This window comes from Elaeis guineensis, chromosome 9, assembly GCF_000442705.2.
Source record: "Elaeis guineensis isolate ETL-2024a chromosome 9, EG11, whole genome shotgun sequence".
NCBI classification, from domain to species: domain Eukaryota; kingdom Viridiplantae; phylum Streptophyta; class Magnoliopsida; order Arecales; family Arecaceae; genus Elaeis; species Elaeis guineensis.
This window is the reverse complement of record NC_026001.2, coordinates 23238391-23246346: the sequence shown is the minus strand read 5'-3', so window position 1 is coordinate 23246346 and position 7956 is coordinate 23238391. Positions and strand designations below refer to the sequence as shown.

The 7956-nt window shown below is 38.5% G+C and overlaps 1 pseudogene; it reads left to right on the top strand.

Annotated features, from left to right (window-relative positions):
- Positions 1–531: 531 nt before the first annotated feature.
- On the top strand, positions 532–7596 carry LOC105051287 (putative disease resistance RPP13-like protein 3; annotated as a pseudogene).
- The last annotated feature ends 360 nt before the right edge of the window (positions 7597–7956 follow it).

The window sequence follows — 7956 nt, the reverse complement described above, 5'->3', positions numbered from 1 at the left end:
ATTCTTGAACAAGGACTCTAGTTCCCACTCAGTCCAATCTCTTTAGTTTCACACGAACCCTCTTCTTGCTCTATCACTCTTTTTCATCTATTGTTCTTGGGCTCAAGACCGACTTAAGCATTGAAGGATCAAGAATCGGAGGATCTCCATCCGATTTTTGACTTATTTTACAGACTTTTTTGAAGATGTTTCAGATCGGACTGTTACCGACCTCTAGCTTGATCACGTTGATTTATTTCAGTCTCAGATTTTGAGTCTCGGGAATAAATTGAACCTCAGTTAAACCTCAAGTCACATGGTAAGAAGAGTTACTAAAGTAATCGAACTTCCTATATTAGTTCTCAGGTAGAGAGTTTGATTAAAAAAAAAAAAGTTTCTTTTATAGAAAAGATTCCGCGGCCATTAGCGACGAATAGCATCCGGGCTGAGAACTTCTCTTCTTTCAGAGAGATCAAAGCCTCTTTCCTGGCTCATACATTCCACCATCGTCTAGAATCTTCTTCGTGTCAGAGTAGGAGAGAGGGGGGAGAGATGGCTGAGTCTGCTATTTGCACCGTCTTGTCTCAGCTTGCCAGCCTTGCCACACAAGAAGCTGCTTTGTTGCGTGGGGTGAGGGAACAAGTCGAATGGGTTCCAAAAGAACTGCAACGAATGAAAGCCTTCCTCAAAGTTGCCGCGTCGAGGAGGGGAGCGAAACAGTGGAGAATAGGATACGTGAGATAAGAGATGCGGCATATGAAGTGGAAGACATCATTGGCAGGGTCAAGTACATGGCTGAGAGGCAACGTCGGAGGAGAGGCTTCATGGGCACCTTATCAAGGTACTGTCCTAAACCTTGTGAATTGATCACCCTACATAAAATTGGTTCCGACATTGAAAAAATAAAGAAGAAGATTGAAGATATCACTGCGAGCACAGACAGATATAGCACTGTTGACCTGGGTGAAAGTGGAGTTGAGAAGGCCAGTGATTGGGATGATCATCTGCAAGCACTGAGGGAAATGCCTGGTTATTTCTTTGACGACAATGATGTCATAGGCTTTGAGGATGATAAGGAAAAATTAGTGAAACTATTAGTTGATCCGGAGATCAAAAACCGCAGTGTAATTTCCATTGTAGGTATGGGTGGTCTTGGCAAGACCACCCTTGCAAGGAAAGTCTATAATTTTGCAAGAAAACTCTATAATGATGCTGAACAAAAACAACATTTTGATACACGTGTTTGGTTGACAATTTCAGAAATACGATGTTAAAGCAATATTAAAGAATATTGTGAAAAACAACATTCCAAACGTTACAAAGGAAGAATTAGAGGAGATGACAGAAAGCGAGCTGAAAGAGAAGCTATGTAGTTTTTTCCAAGATAGAAGGTATTTTATTGCAATGGATGACGTATGGGAAGTTCAAGCGTGGGACAGAATAGGCCATGCCTTTCCTAATAAAAACAACGGTAGCAGAATACTGCTTACGACCCGTAATATTGAAGTTGCAAGACATGCCGAGCCGTGGATTCCTCCACATCAACTCCAATTTTTGAATGACACACAGAGTTTGAAACTCTTCCGTAAGAAGGCAGACGTCCCCGCTGTGTTGGATGAATTGGCCCAGCAGCTTGCAAAGAGGTGTGGTGGACTTCCTCTTGCACTTGTGGTGTTAGGGGGCCTTCTGTCAAGGAAAGATCGTAACTACGATGCATGGTCGAAAGTAGCTCAAAGCATGAAGTGGGAATCTAATAGAGAAGGGCAGCAATGCCTCAGTGTATTGGGTTTAAGTTACAATGACTTGCCATATCAATTAAAACCATGTTTCTTGTACATCACTGCGTTTCCAGAGGACTCTATTATCTCTGCTTCCAGATTAGTTAGGTTGTGGATCGCTGAAGGTTTCATACAACAGCAGCAGAGACAGACAATGGAAGACACCGCAAGGGATTGGTTGGATGAGTTGTTGCAGAGGTGCATGATCCAGGTTGTTAAAAGAACCAAGGCTCGTGGGCCGGTTAGGAGCATACGCATCCATGATACGCTACGTGACTTTGAACAATCAGAAGCTAGAAAGGATAAATTTCTTCATATTTGCGGTAGTGACGACATGGCAATATCTGATGGTATATCGAGTCATCGTGTAGATTTCTGCGATGTGAGGTATTACGAGGATGCTTTTTCCTCAGCACATCTCCGCACTTTTTTAGCCTTCGATTACTTTTGGGGGCGAAGATTTTTTAATGGGTTAAACTCATCAAGGGTGCTGGATTTGGAGGGCGTAAGATGTTTTGAGGAGTTACCAAAACAGATCGGCAACATGATTCTTCTACGATACCTGGGATTGAGAAACACTGGTTTGAAGAGACTACCATCCTCCATAGGACATCTCCTAAATCTGCAGACTCTGGATGTAAGAAAGACAGGGATTTCCTTCATGGCTTCCGAAACCATTGTGGAAAATCCGGACGCTGAGGCATGTATACATTAATATACCTATGTTTCTAACTGCACCAATAAATAGTGAGCAGCAGAACTTGCAGACTCTGCACATCCCGGAATTTATTGATGATATACATGATATGGATATTATCCGTTTACTAGATATAAGATTCATCAAAAAATGGGTTACCACACCAGGCTTTACTAAGGAGACGGTGTGGAGAATGTATGAAAGAACATTTGCAGAATCACTCGGAAAAGCGTTCGAGAAAATGGACAGCCTAGTCTCCTTTTCTCTGGATTGGTCAAAATTATCAAGCCCTGTGGGCGTCATTTTCGCTGCGGCACAACACCTGCAGAAGCTCCGCTCATTACATCTGAGAGGATCGTTCGAAGAGCAGCAACTCCCGGATAGCACTCGATTCCCACCAAACCTCACCAGGCTCACATTATATCTGTCTGACTTGAAGCAAGACCCAATGCCAGTGCTGGAGAAGCTGCCAAGCCTCAGGCTTCTTAAACTGCTCTGTGCATGTTGGGGGAAGAGCCTGTCGTGTTCTGCTGGTGGCTTTCCTCGACTGCAACACTTGATATTAGATGCTTCGCCGGGTCCACGGGAATGGTGAGTGGAGTTTGGGGCGATGCGCAGCCTCAGCCACTTAACTCTCTGTAGCTCCAGGGGATTGAAGATGCTTCCCGAGGGATTGCAGCACGTGACCACCCTTCGGGAACTGAAGCTGATAAAGATGTCCCATGAGTTCAATGACAGGGTCAGAAATGAGGATGCGTACAAGGTCCGACACATCCCCTCCATTAATTTTGAAGATAAGTTCTCATGTAAGTCACTCCCTCTCTCCTCCATTTCCCCTGTTATTTCCATCCCTCGAAATTCTACTCGCGGAATAAACTTCTTGCATGATTAGAGAGACACACGCCACATGTTTGACATAATATCATGCAGAGTAGTATGATTTATTTCTCCCTGATTTTGAACGTTCTAATTGCTGAAATTCTGATTGAGTTGTAGCACTTCTAACAGAAAAGTTAAGAAATCTTATTCTTAAAGCTTTTTCCCCTTCTCTAGCTTAGGAAAACAGAGCATTGAACTCCACCAAGTATTGCTGATCTCACAGGAGATTGATCTTTATTATTTCTGTTTTTTTTTTCCCCCCCGTCAAATACAAACTTTTGGATGACAGGGTGGATGAAAGAATATTGGTTCTCTTCAGTTTTGAGTTTTCTCTTCAGTCAATGCATCAAGAAATTTAATTCTAATTCCTTCTAAAAGGCTGGGTTTTTTATATTTTTGGTAAATTTCCGCTATATACCAAAGGTTGAACATGTTTTATGAACTATTAAAAAAGAATCTAGCGATTCACGTTATTCTTTCCATCAAATAAATAACCAATACGTGATTTCCTGTCTTGCAGGATAGCTGTTTTAATTGATGTTAGTTGAAGTGATGATTCAGTCAATAGGGCACCTGGCTTTGTTTAATATGTACATTGAGACATTTCTAGTTATTTCTTATGGAACCATAGAACTGTTGACTGTATTAATTCATTTTCATTTTCACGTCAAATGTTTCTTTAGATTTGATGGTGTTGTTAATTTTCTATAATCTATTTAATAACTTTTGCACAGGAACTTCTATTTCATGTTTCTCAATCACACTCATTGCCAATGGCCTGGTAACAGGATCTAGAAAATTCCCCTTTTTAAAAAAAAAAAAAAAGATTAGGCTAAGCTTAATCACTTTCATTCGGAAAATACAAGTACAAGGATATATAAAATTTTAGAATAAGATATATATGAGAAATCAAGATTTTCCCCCAATTTTTTTTTCTCAATCAGCTACATCTTTGAAACGATGATACTTGAATATAAACAAGCTTTAGATCCTTTACAGTGTGTAATATTTAAATTAGACATTTCCTTATCTCTATGTAAATGAGTCTTTACCAGGGGAAAGGAAAAGGCTCTTTAAGCGGCTTTACATAAGGCTAAATATCTTTAAACCTTTAGACAGCTCAATGAAGTTTGTCTTCTTGTAGCGCGTGATATTACCATCTTAACAAACCCAACTACTGAAATGTTCAGCAGATCCTGTGACTGGGGAATTGACTAAGAATGCCAAAATACACCTACAAAAATGAGTGACCAAGTTTTTACATGTGCGAAAAAAATTCAAGAATGTCAACAAAAATTGGCAGATACTAATGAAAATGTAGAAGTCTACCAGAAGAGAACCAGAGAGAGCATAGACATGAGTATTTAGGGAACAATATTCCAACTCAACAAACAGCATAGCAATCATGAAATTATACTTCAAAATTCTGAGTTTTACAAAGCATGGAGAAGGAAATTCGTCACCAAATAAACTTTGATGATACCGCTCTTTTGTTGATAGATGTAACTGCCTTGGGGCCTTACTCTACCCATAAAGAGATACTGCCAAGCTAAAAGAAAGTGAGACTTTCAATGAAACTAATGATGCAGTCTTATATAGTGACATATAAATGAACTTGTGAAAATTAACCATAACATATCTATTCATAAACAAACACAAAGCACGCTTAATTCCCAAGGTTCAACGAACTAACCCGTGGTGACAGCTGAAACATTCCCTCGATTATTGTTAAAGATGAGTGCGATGAGACATGACATCACCAGTGCAAGTCACTCCCTGTCCCCTCCATTTCCTCTCCCTTTGTTGATTGTTATTTCCATCCCTCGAGATTCTACTAATGGAATAGACTTCTTGCATGATTAAATACACTTAAAGCTTGTATTTGTAGCATGCCACATGTTTGACATAATATCATGCATAGTATTATGATTTGTAGAGCTTTATAAAATCTTAATAGCTCAAAATGGCAATCTATGCAATTATATGAATAAAATATTTCATTTCTTTCTGATCTTTAAATGTTCTGATTGCTGAAATTCTGGTTGAGTTGTAGCACTTTTGATGCAGAAGTTAAGAAACTGTAGTCTAAAATTCTTTCCCTTCTCTAGCTTAAGAAAACAGAGCATGAAACTCTATGAAGTACTGCTGATCTTATTGGTGATTGACCTTTATTATGTCTGCTTGTTTTATAATCTAGCACCTAAATCAAAATAAAACTTTAATTTCTTATTTATTTATATAGTCTCGAATTAAGTGGGATAAGAAAATTAGAGCTAAGAGTAATTTGGACATTAGAGCTGAAATAAGAATTTAGAAATGATTTATTTATTTCTTGTATCGATGGTTGATTAAGGACGAGCTACATTTGTATTGATTAATCGGACATGCTAGGTGTGGCCTAGTAAACAATATGTTTTAGTGTGCGTGCGTGTGTATGGGTATTTGAGAGATTCCAATTAGTTTGTTAAGTTCGTTTACAACATTGCTTTCTATTTAGATAAATGGGTCAAGCATGTTATCTTTTCTCTTCTAGTTGGTTTACTCTTAGAAAAAATACAAGAACATTGGATGTATTTTGAAACTCTTAAAACCAAGTTATTTTTGACACATGACCTGTTTTGAGTGATGAGTTGGAAACTTGACTAGGTAATTTATTGATTTGCATTTCTATATATTCTCAACATAAGCTATTATCTAGTTAGTTTACTCTTAAAAATAATACAAGAACATTTTATGTATTTTGAAACTCTTAAAATCAAGTTATTTTAGACACGACCTGTTTTGACTGATGAGTTAGAAACTTGACTAGGTAATTTATCGATTTACATTTTTATATATTCTCAGCATAGTTATGATTTGGCCCCACCAATGGGGATAATAAGTTGGCTCTGTTAACTTGTAATCTGAGATTTTAGTTTTAATATTGAACCACCAATAATTAGAATGGTAGTACCTGTTATTTGATATCTGTTATGTAGTAGATATTGTAACTTATATCTATTGTACCTCCTATTTAGTATCTAACCCATGCCACTGGGTTATGTAGCCATAACCTGGTATTGATTTTATTAATAATCAATGAAAAATAAATTTTTAAAAGGCATTCATTGAGATTTAATGAAAATAAAGCCTTTTGCCTAGTCAAAATTATGTTTGTAAACTACTGTTTTGGTTTATTGTTCGTTGGTATACTTGGATTCTACTTTGGAGTGTTATATTACTTATTGGGCTGGTGTAGATCACTACCTATTTTTTCTATTTTCAGATTCTGAATTGTGAATCGCATGGGGCTTGGCGAGTGCACGCATAGATTTGCTTCGGGGTTCCAATAGATCTAGTTATCTTTAGTTATTTATGTTTAATTGGATTCTTTGTCTATTAGCTTTATGTTTGGTTTGCTTACAAATAACATGTTGGAACGTTGTGACTCTCTATCTTCTTGGGATAATTGTTGTTGAGGATAAAGTATTACTTGGATTTTTCATTCCTTTGTTTCTGGAAGATCAAGTCTTGCTTTTATTTTGAATTTACTGACATTTGATTTAGTTGGTTAATCAGGTAGCCTTGCATGCTTGAAAAATCCACCTTGCAGGCATGCGGCATTTATTGTGCACTTGGTTTAGGGACGTGACGATAAACATCTTGAAGAATGTGTTACCACAAAAAAGAAGAAGAAGAAGAAGAAGAAGAAGAGGAGGAAAAAAGAAAAAGAGACACATCTTGAAGAATGTCATTTGCGTAGCAGCCATTAAAATGGGTTTTAAAACATTCATGCATTTCTTAGTATCAGTATCGGATGTAAGCAGTTCTTGTTACTGCTATTTAACCATACTGCCTGCCAAAAGGCTTCTGATGCAAGCTGGGACCATATCATCAACCTTCCTAAGCCAGAATTTTTGTTTCTTTTCTCCTTCCCAGATTAGAAAAACTCCCATCCAGTTCACAAAAGAAATTTAATAAACGAAGGAATCGACCAAGAACAGTTAGAGAAGGAAGAAAACAAACATAGAGAAAATTAGGATGTACTTTGATCAACTGCTAACAATGATTGCGATTACTGCTGGTTGCGATCCGGTTACTTCTTTATCAAGACTTTTGTTTCAGTCAAACGGAGGCAACTCATCAATTCAAAGTTAATATGTTTCATGTGCTTGCATAAATGGGCCAGCAACATGCACTATTTCTCACGTCGCTCTGAAGTTTTAAAGTTCAAATCGTGATTTATCCGTCTAGATTTTTTTTTTTTGAAAAAAAATTGAGTTCATTGGCGCAACTCTGCTTTTATAAATAATAACTGTTGTTGGGTATAAAATACCTTCCAGCCAAAGTTTGTCACTGGAGTGACCCTCCGGGGATCCAATTGACTTTCGACCTCCGACGACGTCTCTTCAAATCTCTCGGGCGGCCGAGCTTCTGCAACACTCTCAAGTTTTACCGACGGATAAGCCCCCACCAGCGTCGATCGGATTCTTCGCGACGGACGAATTCCACCCAAATTTTCATGACGATCGACTGCTGGTAGACTTCATCCGGACTCCTACGGGAGCCGGACTTCGCCCCCGACGCCAATTGCAAGTGAACTGCGTCCGGACTCCTACGAAAGCCGAACTTCGTCCCCGGCTT